The sequence below is a fragment of the Ceratotherium simum genome, chromosome 9 (genome assembly GCF_057802395.1).
Source record: "Ceratotherium simum simum isolate JZ-2026a chromosome 9, ASM5780239v1, whole genome shotgun sequence".
NCBI classification, from domain to species: domain Eukaryota; kingdom Metazoa; phylum Chordata; class Mammalia; order Perissodactyla; family Rhinocerotidae; genus Ceratotherium; species Ceratotherium simum.
This window is the reverse complement of record NC_141908.1, coordinates 55362105-55375620: the sequence shown is the minus strand read 5'-3', so window position 1 is coordinate 55375620 and position 13516 is coordinate 55362105.

Sequence of the window (13516 nt, the reverse complement as noted above, 5' to 3'; positions counted from 1 at the left end):
CCATTACAAGATGGTGACTGGGGTTAGGAGTGCAGCCGAGGGGAGCTGGTCCCCTTGGGGGAATCAAACGCTGGACCTTGGCCTCTTGTGTGTGATGCCTTAACCTACTGAACTAGTCGGCCACAGAAAAATAAGGATGCTTATCACTGACGTGCCAAATAGAAATGCTGTGAGAATATATTAAAAAAAAAAAAAAAAAAGGGCGATCTTAGAAGTTTTACTTCCACAGCAAAACAGTGGAAGTAAAGTAAAAGTAAAAAAAAAAAATTGTAAATTTGCTATTTAAATACCAATATTATTGTAAGTCAGGAACAGAGGCAGTGGCAATAAAAGCTGTTTTTCTAAGTCAACAACTGGCTAGAGACTACATGTGTCTACAAAATGAGTTTCCTAAGATCATGCTTATTTTAGAAACATCAATACTAAAACAGCAGTAACAGAAAGTGTTTTTCCTCTTAGTTTAAGCACTGCTTGCATATGCATTATATCCAGCCAAGCAATAACTGAACAAATTCCTCTCTTAAATTTCTCCAAGTTCAAGTATACGGCTTTGAGCACACCACAAGCTTTGTAAAACAGCCTGGCTTTAAGTATGCAATAATCGCTCATTTCCTGGCCATTAATTCAGACATCATGCAATCACTCAAAGGCATCCATTTTCCTTTGCTGCTATTTTGGAGACTGCTGCCCTATTGTCATCCCCGCCTTAGACCCCTGACTTAGTCGTCTTTTAATTAAAGGCGGGGAGAGGGACAGGCGGAATCAGCCTGCTGGGGGTGATCCATCACTTGGCTTACTTTGCTCTCTGGCCTCGTAGATGACAGTTTATAAACAGGACATCTTGGATATCAAGATAGCTGCTTAAGGAAACAGAAGAACAAATGGTGACCATCTTGTAAGCTACTTCGCTAAGACTACAAACTCTCGTCTAGCGCTGTATTCCCTGACACCGTATTGTGATTAAACAACCAAATAAACTTTACCAATCATGATTCTTTGGGAGATGTTGTCTGAGCCTGCCCTCAAACAAACTGATGTCGTAACCTAAGAGTTGCCCAAAGTGTTAACTCATATACTTACAACTGAGCAATTGGGCTTATTCTTAATGGATCTGCTTTTTAGCTAAATCTTTTCCACATTGGTCAACAGCAATAGTCTCAGTCCTGGAAAAGAAAAAAATCAACTGAATACTGGTAGGCTCTTTCATTGTCATAACAGAAAACACTACATATTAGCCTACAGAGTATTACTATTCAATATTCAATTTTCCAAGTAGAACTAAAGAACTTATTTATGCCTGCTGAAATCTAACCCTATTATCCCAGAGAGAAGAGATGTGAGACTCAGTTATATCAGGCTGTAATTCAACTCTACACTATGTGGTGAGCTGGTGGTGCATGTGCTCGGTGCTGGGTTACAGACCCCAGTCCTGCACTGGAGAAGCTTGTGGTTAGAGGGAGTGGTGCTGGTAAGGCTGAGGGGAACAGCATGACACAAGCAGAACCGGCAGTGTGTGGTACAGAAGATGCTAAGATACTAAAGCCAGAGCTGGTCTGCCTCGATTTGACTCTTAGCTCCTCCATTTAGTGTGGAGTGCGACCTTGGGCAGTTTACTTAAACTATCTATATCCCAGTTTAATTACTATGTTGATGTGTTTTATTCCAGTTCTCTGAGTATGTCTGTGTATAATATACACACACACACAACAAAGTTGAAATCATATTTTTTGCATATTTATATTGCATTTATACACTTACGAGTACATCAGAAGCATTTTTGCATGTCAATATTATTTCTCAACACTGTAGAAGAATACAACGTACTCTTATTAAGCAATTTTAACTTATTAAGCACTCCTTATTGTTGGACACTCACTTCATTTCCATTTTTCACTATAATAAATTGTGATGAATATTTTTTTCCTAACTTCTACAAGAGCTTAATAATATTGGATTGAAATACTCTACGAAAGATTTTAAAATCTCAATAAAATTGTCTAAAACTCAATAGTTTAGGAGGTAATTATTCCATAACTTTTTTATTCTTCTTTAGTTGTGTTCTATTCCATTTTTTATAACAATGGAGACTTTACAAATACTGTGCAATAGAAACTAAATTCAATATTAACAATGAATGTTGATTAACCTCCTAGTCTATTGTCAGGCATTGATCCAGGTGCTGAGGATACAGCAGTGAACCAGACCAACCTTAGGCTTCATGGAGTTTACCTTCTAGCAGGGGAGACAGAAAAATGTGCAAATCAAGGTAAAGTACTTCAGAAGGTGATGAGTGCTTTAGAGAAAAAGCTTGAGAGGGAGACACGTAGTGCCTGACGGGATGGGGAGGTGCTATGGAGTAGCTAACGAATAACTCACTAAGAAGGTGACATTTGAGCAGAGATTGAAGGAAAAGAGGTGGGAAAGTGGTCCAGGCTGAGTGAACAACAATGGCACATCCATATCCGGAAAAGTGCATGCAATTCTGGCCCTCATACTCAATACCCACACGCGGCCAGAAGCTTAGATAAAAGGCAACTAAAATGATCATGTGAGTGAAGCAATTTCCATAGAAAGAAAGACTAAAAAATTAAGACTCCTTACCCAATAAAGACTAAAAGGGAAAATGTAGGAAAGTCTATGAAATTAAGATAAATAGTGAGTAGGGTCACAAGATGTACATGCGCATCAAATCCCAGAGATCAAATTCTAGATGAAATCCAGCCAACCAGGGCATTGCATACATTAACCCTATCTAAAGACAACATCTCCTAAATTTGCAGAATCTTCAAAAGATAGGCCTTGGAATTCGTATTTTAACAAATGTCTCAGGTGGTTCCTACACTTAGGCAAATTTGGGAAACACTATTCTAAAAGTATAGGCTGGAAACTCCTAGGATCAATAATGTTAATTGCAAAAAGGCTCTCACCTGGCCAGTGGTTTGTTTTGCATATACCACTTAGCACCACATCCCCAGACATCTTGGACCCCCTTGAAGGGTAGTACTGATGAAAAGTACAGAAAGTGTTCCATGATATAGTGTTCCATGATGGCTAGAGCTATTTGTGGATAACCCAACTGACGCCAGACCCCATCAACCTCATCAGCCTATGGAGACCATAAGGGTCCAAGTAACAATAGTTGACTATGAGAAGATCAGTATCCCAAGGGCTTATGCAAAACCTCAGCCTCCTTCAAACTGTTCCCTGTGGTTTCCCAAGCTCTCCCCTAGGAACAAGTCCATCCAAGGTCTCCCTCTCAAGAATCATCATGGGAGTTTCCACAGGTGGTTCAAGAGAGTCACCACACGGCAGCTGCAGCTCCTGGTGCCCTCCTGCGTCCTCCTCCTCTGTCTCTCTAAATGCACTTCTTTACAGCCATGTCCCCTCCTTCAGCCTTCATGACCATAATTGGCTGGAGGAATGGAGTGAGACTTGCACTACATTCTTATTCCTGGCTTTAACTTTTCCAGGACTATGCTGCTACAAGGCAATCTCCCTAAAAAGGCATGGTTCTCACCTGTATAAAAAAAAAATGAATCTTCACATTCATGACTATCGTTTGAGGTAGCCTTCTCAAGCACATAAAAGAGAGATTTTTTAAAAAAAAACATTATCAAGAGCAAAAATTGTTTTGCCAAATTTCAGCTTGATGGCATTTGAAATACTTAAAGTCAAAATCAATAAAATTATGGGGCTTCTGCATCTTAGGAACCACTGGGAAAAAAAAATACCTTTCCTGGGGTTTGCATAAGCTGCTAGCATGTGGAAAACATATGCATCTTAAGGAATATGGTACACAGATGCTTCTAAAATGTACTTCCATCTCAATAGTTTGTAATAAATGAATATGTTCTAGTTAATCTTGTATTTATTAACTAGAATCATAAATACAACTGTTTCACAGACCAAATCCAAAACTCCAAAGATTTAGGACAAGGGTTAAGATCTTCATTAGTCTGAGTCAAATTTGATTCCTTGTTTTTTGGTCATTACCCTGGTTGCTGAAACCTTCAATAAAAAGGCAGAAGAAAGATCACAAATCAATCAATGACAGACATTGGTTCACTAGATAGGGACACCCACAGTCTGAAATGTCTGGAAGGACTGATTCCTGCATAATGTAGAAGACCAAGAGAAGTTTCTTCTGGGGACAAATTCCTCGTATAGTAAACAAGTGCAACAATTTAGAAATTACCTTTACAACTCAATAAAGGTAAACCAGCCAAGATCGGGATCAGCCTACCACAGCCAAGTGACTTCTTAAGAGAATTACATGAACTTCATATCAAGGAGAAGAAGCCATCACCAACAGGGGCATTCCCATGCTCAACCTGTTATTTTTAAAACACATATTGCCCTCATGTGACAAGAGTGCAGGCCTTTGATAACGGTAATTCTCCTATTCAGATGCTTGCCCAGGAATGGGATGTGCTCACTCTATCACTTCTGTTTCTCATATAATTAAGGACTGGCCACCTGTGATGTGGACTGTTATTTAGAAAAGAGGACAGTTCTCTAAAGATATCAGCCCTAGTCATAGGTATCTATCAACCACTTTTCACTATTCAACATTTTGTATTACAAGACCATTTTCAAAATAAATTATGAGACAATATATTTGTTCATCTGGTATGTTTGTGGACCCTAGACACACATCAATGCTATTTTCTTATTTCTCCTTCAATTCACTGGATAACAGATCTTAGTGCTGAAATGCTTCTTTCAATTAAACTTGCAGTAGATCTAAAGAGTTAGTATTGTAAGCTCATTACAATGGGAGTAACATAGGAGAACAATCCCATTGCAGGTGGCCCTGGTTACCCAGATGTAAAGGGGGAATTCCTTATAACAAGTTTTAAATTGAATCGTTATTTGAGCAGATTCAATTCTTATGAAGGAGACAGAATCAGACATCAAAATCCAATAAAAGGAACTCTGGGCATGCAAAATTAGTAGTTGTGAAATATATAACAAAAGCCAAATATTGAACTTGGACTTTGGGGTTAAGACTTTGTTCCTATCGTGACCTGTTGGAGGTGAAATGGAAACACTCAGTCTCATATTGAGCCGGACAACAGAAAGTGGCTGTTAATCCAGCTCGGAGAGACTATTAACTCCCTGTGGATGGGGAGTGAGAGAAAGGGAAGCATTCCAGTGTATTTTCATTCCCAGAATATTTTACCTTATTTTTTAATCATTCTAAAGGTTCTAAATGCTGAACAGGTAAGTTGTACCAGAACCTCGAGACAGGGTTCACAGACAGATGTCTATAAAAACAAAATAAACGCATAAGTTTGGGCTTGTTTTAGCCAAACTTCTGCTTTAAACTTCACAGGTACATAAATAAGAATATTGTAAGAAGCCCAACAACTAGGGTTGCCAGATTTAGCAAATAAAAATATTGAACACCAGTTAAATTTGAATTTCAGATAAATGATAAATATTTTTTTAGTATAAGTTTGTCCCATACAATACTTGGGATATACTTAGGCTAAAAGTATATTCATTCTTTATCTGAAATTCAAATTGAACTGGGCATTGTATATTTTATCTGGTAACGCCAGCAGATCACTGCCACAAAAGGAGACCACACTTGGGTCTACAGGTAGGAAACTAAATTTGAACTAATTCGCCTGGTTCAATATTACCAGAAGACCATGTGTGCTTAGGCAGAGAGCAGAGATTTGGTGAAAAGAAAAACCTCAATGATCACTTAGTTCTTGCCTAAAGTAGAGGGACAGTGTATGCTGTGATACTGCTTTTATTTTTGTTGAGTTCCCTTGGGTTAATATAGCATGAAACGTTGCATTTTGTAGTAGCCTGTGTGAAACAGGAAGAATGTCATCTCTGCGGGAGTTCACATTCATTTCTAACAAGAGCCCAGACAAGGGGGTCAGTACGCACCTCAGTTGTATTTAACAGGGAAAGAAGGGATTGTCAATGTGGCCCTCCCACTTAGAGATGGGCAGACTTGGGGTGGGCTTATTTGTTATTTGGGGTTTAAGGTTTGATGTATCTGTGTATTTGCGTGTGTTTGAGGGTTTCCCTCCTTCTAATAGGGTAAATCTCAGAAAAACACTGAATATTACACTGATATCAATAAATTTTTTTTATAATTTTTATAATTTTATTTATTTATTTATTTTTTTCCCCCATAGCCCCAGTGGATAGTTGTACGTCATAGCTGCACATCCTTCTAGTTGCTGTATGTGGGACGCGGCCTCAGCATGGCCGGAGAAGCGGTGCGTCAGTGCACGCCCGGCATCCGAACCCCGGGCTGCCAGCAGCGGATAGCGTGCACTTAACCTCTAAGCCACGGGGCCGGCCCTTTTTTTTTTTTTTTGTGAGGAGGACTAGCCCTGAGCTAACATCCGATGCTAATCCTCCCCTTTTTTCTTGAGGAAGAGTGGCCCTGAGCTAACATCCGTGCCCATCTTCCTCTACTTTATACGGGACGCCGCCACACCATGGCTTACCAAGCAGTGGGTCAGTGCCTGGGATCTGAATGTGCGAACCCCAGGCCGCTGAAGTGGAACCCGCGCACCTAACCATTTGCGCCACCAGGCCGGCCCCTAAATTATTTTTTAAAGTCAGCAATAAAAAAAAATAACATTATAAAGATTTTGGGCAGTGCGGAATATGTACACCTCTTTTTATAAATAGGTACCTGTAAAGGGCACAGAACACCTCTGATTAAGCATTTATTTCAATTAAGAAATTAATTTGTAGTAAAAATACCAAGATAACTCAAGGTCAAAGATTATCATATATAATTCATTTCCAAATACATGGGATATCTTTGAGACTAAGGAAATTATTCAGCTATCTACTATATTTCTGGTGAATTCTGATTTTTTTAAGTATACATAGGATCTCATTATTTCCCATTATGCATCAGAAAATCAGAAAGTGATTCCAAAATAAAACAGAGATTGAACTTCTTTATTATACACATTAGTCTCCCTCTGTTTATCTAGAAGTCACTTAAGCACAAGAACTTCACCTTCATTGTTTCTTATGTCCCTGTGACCCGGCAGTGCCTCACTCACCAAAGGTGCTCAGTAAGTTGTGTTAAATGGTGAATCAATGACTCCAGCAAGATTTGTTTGAAAAATAATTCAGATATACTAAAAAATGTCAACTGCCTTTTAGGATGGGTTTCATCAGATAAGATTTGAAATGAATTTTTTTTTTTAATCTATATAGTTGCACTCTAAGAAGACTGAAGTCAAGCCCGGGCTTTGCTTTAGGCTCTAGCTCTAAGATCTCCAAAATGGCGCACTGATTTTCTCTGCATCCAGGAAGGATTCCCTTTGTACCTGTGGGAGAAAGTAGCAGACATTCTTGGATCTATTCACGTCTTCAAGGAGACTGCCCATGAAAGGTGGAGGCTTACCTACTACTCTCTACTTTGCCAGCTCTGTTTCAAATATCATTCTAGCAAAAAGACAAACACTTTCTTTTTTTTCTATAACATTGTAACTCCAAATAAAATGAAAAATAAATTAAATGTGAGTGTCTTCACCAAGACAGTGATAATAAAGCCAAGATCACAGCTTTAATTCCTGGATGTGTCAATTGGCATATACAGAGAAAGACCAGGGCATGAAAATATGCTGTAGCCCTCTCTACTCACACCTGAATTACTGATGCCTTAAAGACAAGAGAGAGAGGAGAAAGTACTAGGCACTTTACATTTAACAGGCTCAGCACCTAAAAGGTAGGCATTATATGCTCATTTTACAAATGAAGAAACTGACTTTCCAACATCACGTAACTAGGAAGCAGAAGTGCTAAGATTTGAACCCGGGTCTGATGGATTCCAAAGGTTGTGCTTTTGCTAAGGCATCATGATGCCTCCCACTATACCAAGGGCAGACAGCTTACAGCAGGCTGTCACTGCTAGTGGCTAGCCAATTTGGTACACATTTCTGACTAAGACTGGACCAGGGGCATCTTTTCCTACCCGAAAGGGCAGCAGACAACTCTGCTCATTTATGGGATGAGAAATGCCAAAGTTAGGACAAATCAGCACTCACTAAAAAATGAAATGGGGCACATAAAATCAGATTAGTGCACAAAGAATAAGATACATCACTATTTCTTTCATTGTTATTTTTGGATTTCTGTTCTCTGCATTTTTCTTACTAGCTTGCTGAAACGTTAAGGTTAACATCTCAGTCAGATTCCAACTTCCCAAATGACCTTTATCCCAATTACCCTTCCATGCAACACCTGCTTCAGAAAAATTAACCTTCAAAATGCTCCTGAAATGGAACTTTCCCTGTAGATCTGTAACCCCTGAAAAGTAAGTACGTCCCACTCATCTTCCACTCACTTCTGGAGTTAAACAAGTTGATTTTAAAGTTCATTTGAGAGAACAAACAAATAATAGCCAGGAAACAAAAAGCAGTGGTGAGGACGTTGGTCATACCAAATATAACACATACTATAAAGCCTCAAATACCAAAACAGGGTAGTTTTGGCACACTAATAAATGGAACAATGAAACAAAATTAAAAACCTTGACGTAGACTCAACTGCATGTGGAAATTTAGTTTATGGTAAAGGCAGCATCTCAAATCAGTGAGAAAAAAATGGACTTTTTAGTAAGTAGTATTGGGTTAACTGGAGACCTATACGTCAAAAGATAAAACTGGATGTATTCCTCATGCCACACACCAGAAAAACTTGCAAGTAGATAAGAGATTTTATAAATAAAAAATGAAGCCATGAAAATATTGGGAAAAAACATTGATGAATTCCTCAGTAACTTAGATGTGTTTAATTGGTAGATTTTTATTATATATATATTTGGATAAACTTTCACATGCCAAACAATACCATCAGAAAATAAAAATACAAATGACAAAGTGAGAAAAAATTTATCAACTTATACCATGAAGGGTTAATACTCCTAAATATTTGTATTTAAATAGAGAGGAAAATGTCCAATAACCTAATAGAAAAATAGACTAGCAAAAGAAAGGAAAATTGCCTTTAGCCATACAAAAATGTGTATGAACATACTTATAATAACAGAAGTGAAAATTAAAAGTACAATGAGAGAAGGACTTCTTGCTTCTGACCATAACAGATTAACTGGTACCAGACTTGCCCTCCCACTATAAACAACTAGAAAACTGGATAAAATATATGAAGCAACTGTTTTCAGACGTTAGACAATGAGCAGCACATGAATATGATCATGGAGAGAAGGGAAACAATGAAGTGGGCCCTACAACCACCCCAGTGTTTTGCCTGGTGGCACTTAGTGGACCATATTACATTATAAAGAGGGAGAAGCCAAGCAGAGCACAGTGGTCTCATCAAGTTAAGGAGACAAGGACTGGAGATCAGGGGGTTAAGCTGGCAAGAATTTGTGGTGCATTGTCCTATAAAGGAGAGAGCTATACAGGATGAGTTTCAAAATCTGCACAGAGGATCCCTTGAGTCTTTAGCTGTATACTAAATAAACATGAGAGTGAAAAATCCATGAGATCAAGCAAAAACCTAACAGGGAGCTGTAGGCTAGCCAATAGCAATAGTAATAGTAATAGCTCCAAAAAGGCTAGGAGATTCAAATTCTGACCTACAGAATTTGAAGCCTTGTTGGACTCTCAGACTATTCAGTAAAGACCCCAAAAGGATTACGCATTAAGAGTAAATCTAAACTAGCCCTAGAGTAAAGGCTACCTCTAGAATTACCCTAAGAAATTTTAAAAACAAGCCTCAAAAGGATCAAACTGATCCTCAAGTACTTAGTTCCTTGCCAAATCAAAATTTAACATTCCTTAAAGGTAGACAACAAAAATCCAGACACTTAATGATGTAACATTCACAATGTTCAACATTTTATCAAAACTTACAAGACATGCAAAAAATCAGGAAAATGTGACTCTCAATCAGGAGAAAAATCAGCCACTAGACACAGATCACGAAATGACAGAGATAATGGAATCAACAGACAATGACCTTAAAGCAGCTCTGATAAATATTCTCAAAAATATAAAGATGACCATGAATATAATGAAGAAGGAAATAGAAGATATAAAAAAAGAACAAAAAAAACTCCCAGAGTTTAAAAACACAATACCTGAAGTGAAAAATTAATTTACTGGATGAGATTAATAGAAGATCAGACATTGAAAATATTGGTGAGTTTAATTTGGATAGCTTCTATTGCTATCCAAATTGAAATATGGAAAGAGAAAAGATTGGGAAATATATAGCAGGGTCTTATTGACATGTGGGACAATATCAAGCAGCTGAACATACATATATTTGGATTCCCTGGAAGAAAAGAAAGGAAACAGAAAAAAAGTATTTGAAAAAAACAATGCCTAAAAATTTTTCTAAACCTGAGAAAATTGCAAATCCAGAGATCACAGGAGGTCAACAGACTCTAGCAAGAATAAGTGTGCGTGCATGCACACACTCACAAACAGACACATGACCACCACACAAACCTCACAAAGGTACATTATAATCAAATTGTTGAAAACTAGGAAAAATTAGAAAATCTTAAATACAGCCAGAGGAAAAAAAGTTACACTACATAAAGAGGAATAAGAAAAGAATGACTACATATTTCACATCCAAAAGAATATAACAAGAAGACAATATCTTCAAGATGTTTAAAGGAAGAATTTAAAATTCTATACCTCAAAAAATATCCTTCTGGGGCCAGCCCCGTGGCACAAGCGGTTAAGTGCACACGCTCCACTTCGGGGGCCTGGGGTTCGCCAGTTCAGATCCCGGGTGTGCACCGATGCACTGCTTGGCAAGCCATGCTGTGGCGGCGTCCCATATAAAGTGGAGGAAGATGGGCATGGATGTTAGCCCAGGGCCAGTCTTCCTCAGCAAAAAAAGAGGAGGATTGGCAGATGTTAACACAGGGCTGATCTCCTCACAAAAAAAATATATATATATATATATATATATATATATATATATATATATCTCCTTCAAAATGAAGGCAAATGGACACTTTTAGAGACAAATAAAAACTGAGAGAATTTGTCATCAGCAGACCTGCATGAATGAAAAACACCAGGTAATGGCAAACATGATTTACATGAAAGATTTTTTTCCATTTATTAATTTCATTAAAAGATAATTGACTCTTTAAAACAAAAATAATAACAATATATTGTAGAATTTATAACATATGTAACAATAAAATAAATGACAATAATAACCAAAAGATGGGTGGAGGAAATGGAGGTATACTGTTGTAAGGTCCTTATATTATACAGGAAGTGGTATATTATTATTTGAAGCTAGACTGTAACAAGTTAAAGATGCTTATTCCAAAGCCTACAGCAACCACTAAAAAAAATTAATAAGAAAGAGAGAGAGCTAAAAAGCCAATAGTTAAATTCAAATGGAAAAAAATTAATCTCAAATAAAGAAAGAAAAGAGGAAAAGAAAGGAACAAAGAACATAGGATAAATAGAAAATAAACAGGACTATAGTAGACTGAAAGCCAAATACATTGATAACTACATTAAATGTAAATGGAATAAACACTCCAATTAAAAGTCAGAGATTGACACACTGGATTTTTTAAAAAGTAAAATCCAACGATATGTTGTCTAAAGAAACATACTTTATAAGCTAAAAGGTAAAAGTATAGAAAAAAATGTACCATGCAAACACCAATCATAAGAAAACTGGAGTAGCTACATTACTATCAGCCATAGTAGACATCAGAACAAGGAATAAAGAGGAACATTTCATAATGATAATAAAGGTATCAAGAAGATGTAACAATATTAAATGTGTATTCACTTAGTAACAAACTTAAAGCATAGGAAGCAAGAATTGACATATTTGAAAGGAGAATACACAATCCACAAATATAGTTAGAAATTTCAACCCTCCTCTCCCAGTAATTGATAGAACGAGTATATATAAAACTAGTAAGAATATAGAACACTTGAACAACACTATAACCAACCTGGCCAAATTGACATTTATAGAACACTATAGACAAGAACAACAGAACATACATTTTTTTCAAGTGCACATGGAACATTCACCAAGATAGACTTTACGCTGGACCACAAAACAAGTCTCAATAAATGTAAAAGGATTGAAATCACATGGAGCGTGTTCTTTGACCGTAATGGAATTAAATTAGAAATCAATAATAAAAAAGATACTTGGAAAATCCTCAAATATTTGTGAATAATACACTTCTAAATAACATATGGATTGATGAAGAAATCACAAGGGAAATTATAATGTATTTTGAATTGAAAGATACTGAAAAGACATCATAAAGCTAAAGCAGTGGCAAGAGAGAATTTACAGCTTCAAATTGTTATATTAGCAAAGAAAAAAAGTCTAAAATACACTATCTATGCTTCCACCTTAACAAGATAGAAAAAGAAGAATAAATTAAAGCCAAAATGAGAAGAAGAAGGAAATCATAAAGATGAGTATGGAGATAATTGAAATAGAAAATGGACAAAGTATAGAGAAAATCAGTGAATCTGAAAACTGGTTCTTTAAAAACATCAATAAAATTAATGGACCTTTAGCCAGACTGATCAAGAAAAAGCAGAGAAGACACAAATTAATAATATCCTGAATACAGTAGTAGACATCTATATCACACAAATATTAAGAGGATAAGAAGCGAATTTTATGAATAAGTTTAGGCCAACAAATTTGATAACTTAGATCATCTTTTAAAGACATAATTACCAAACAACGCAAGAAAAAAATAAAAATTCTGAATATTCCTATATCTACTAAATAGATTGAAATCATTATCAAACTTCCCAGGGAAAAAACACCAGACCCAGGTGGTTTTACTGGTTAATTCTATCAAACACTTAAGGAAGAAATAATACCAATCCCACATAGAAAATAGAGGAGGAGAAAATTTTTTCTACATCATTTTATGAGGCCAACATTAATCACCTTGATGCCAAAATAAGACAAAGACATTACAAGTAAAGAAAACTACAGTTATCCCTCAAGAACACAGGTGCAAAATTCCTTAATAAAACATATACAGTTTGAATTCAGCAATATATAAATAAAAGGTACTATATCAGGACCAAATGGCCTTTATCTCAGGAATTCAAGGGTGGCTTAATACTTTACACCAACCAATGTAATTCGTTATATTAACAGAATAAAAGAGAAAATTTCATTTCAATAGACATTAAACAGAAAAAAAATAAAAAACACTTAAACTACAAGTAGAAGAGAACTTTCTCAACCTGATAAAGGGAATCTATGAAAAAAATACAAATAATTTCATGTAATGGTGAACATCTGAGATCCTAATATTGATAATAAGGCAATGATGTTTGATCTCACTATTTCTATTCAACAGAGTACTGGAAGTCCAAGCCACTTCAATAAGGCAAGGAAAAGTAATAAGTGGCATATAGATGAGAAAGGAAGAAGTAAACTGTCTGTATTTGCAGATAACATCATCATGTATGTAAAAAATTCTAACTAACTTACAAAAAAGCTACTAGTACTTATAAGTGCA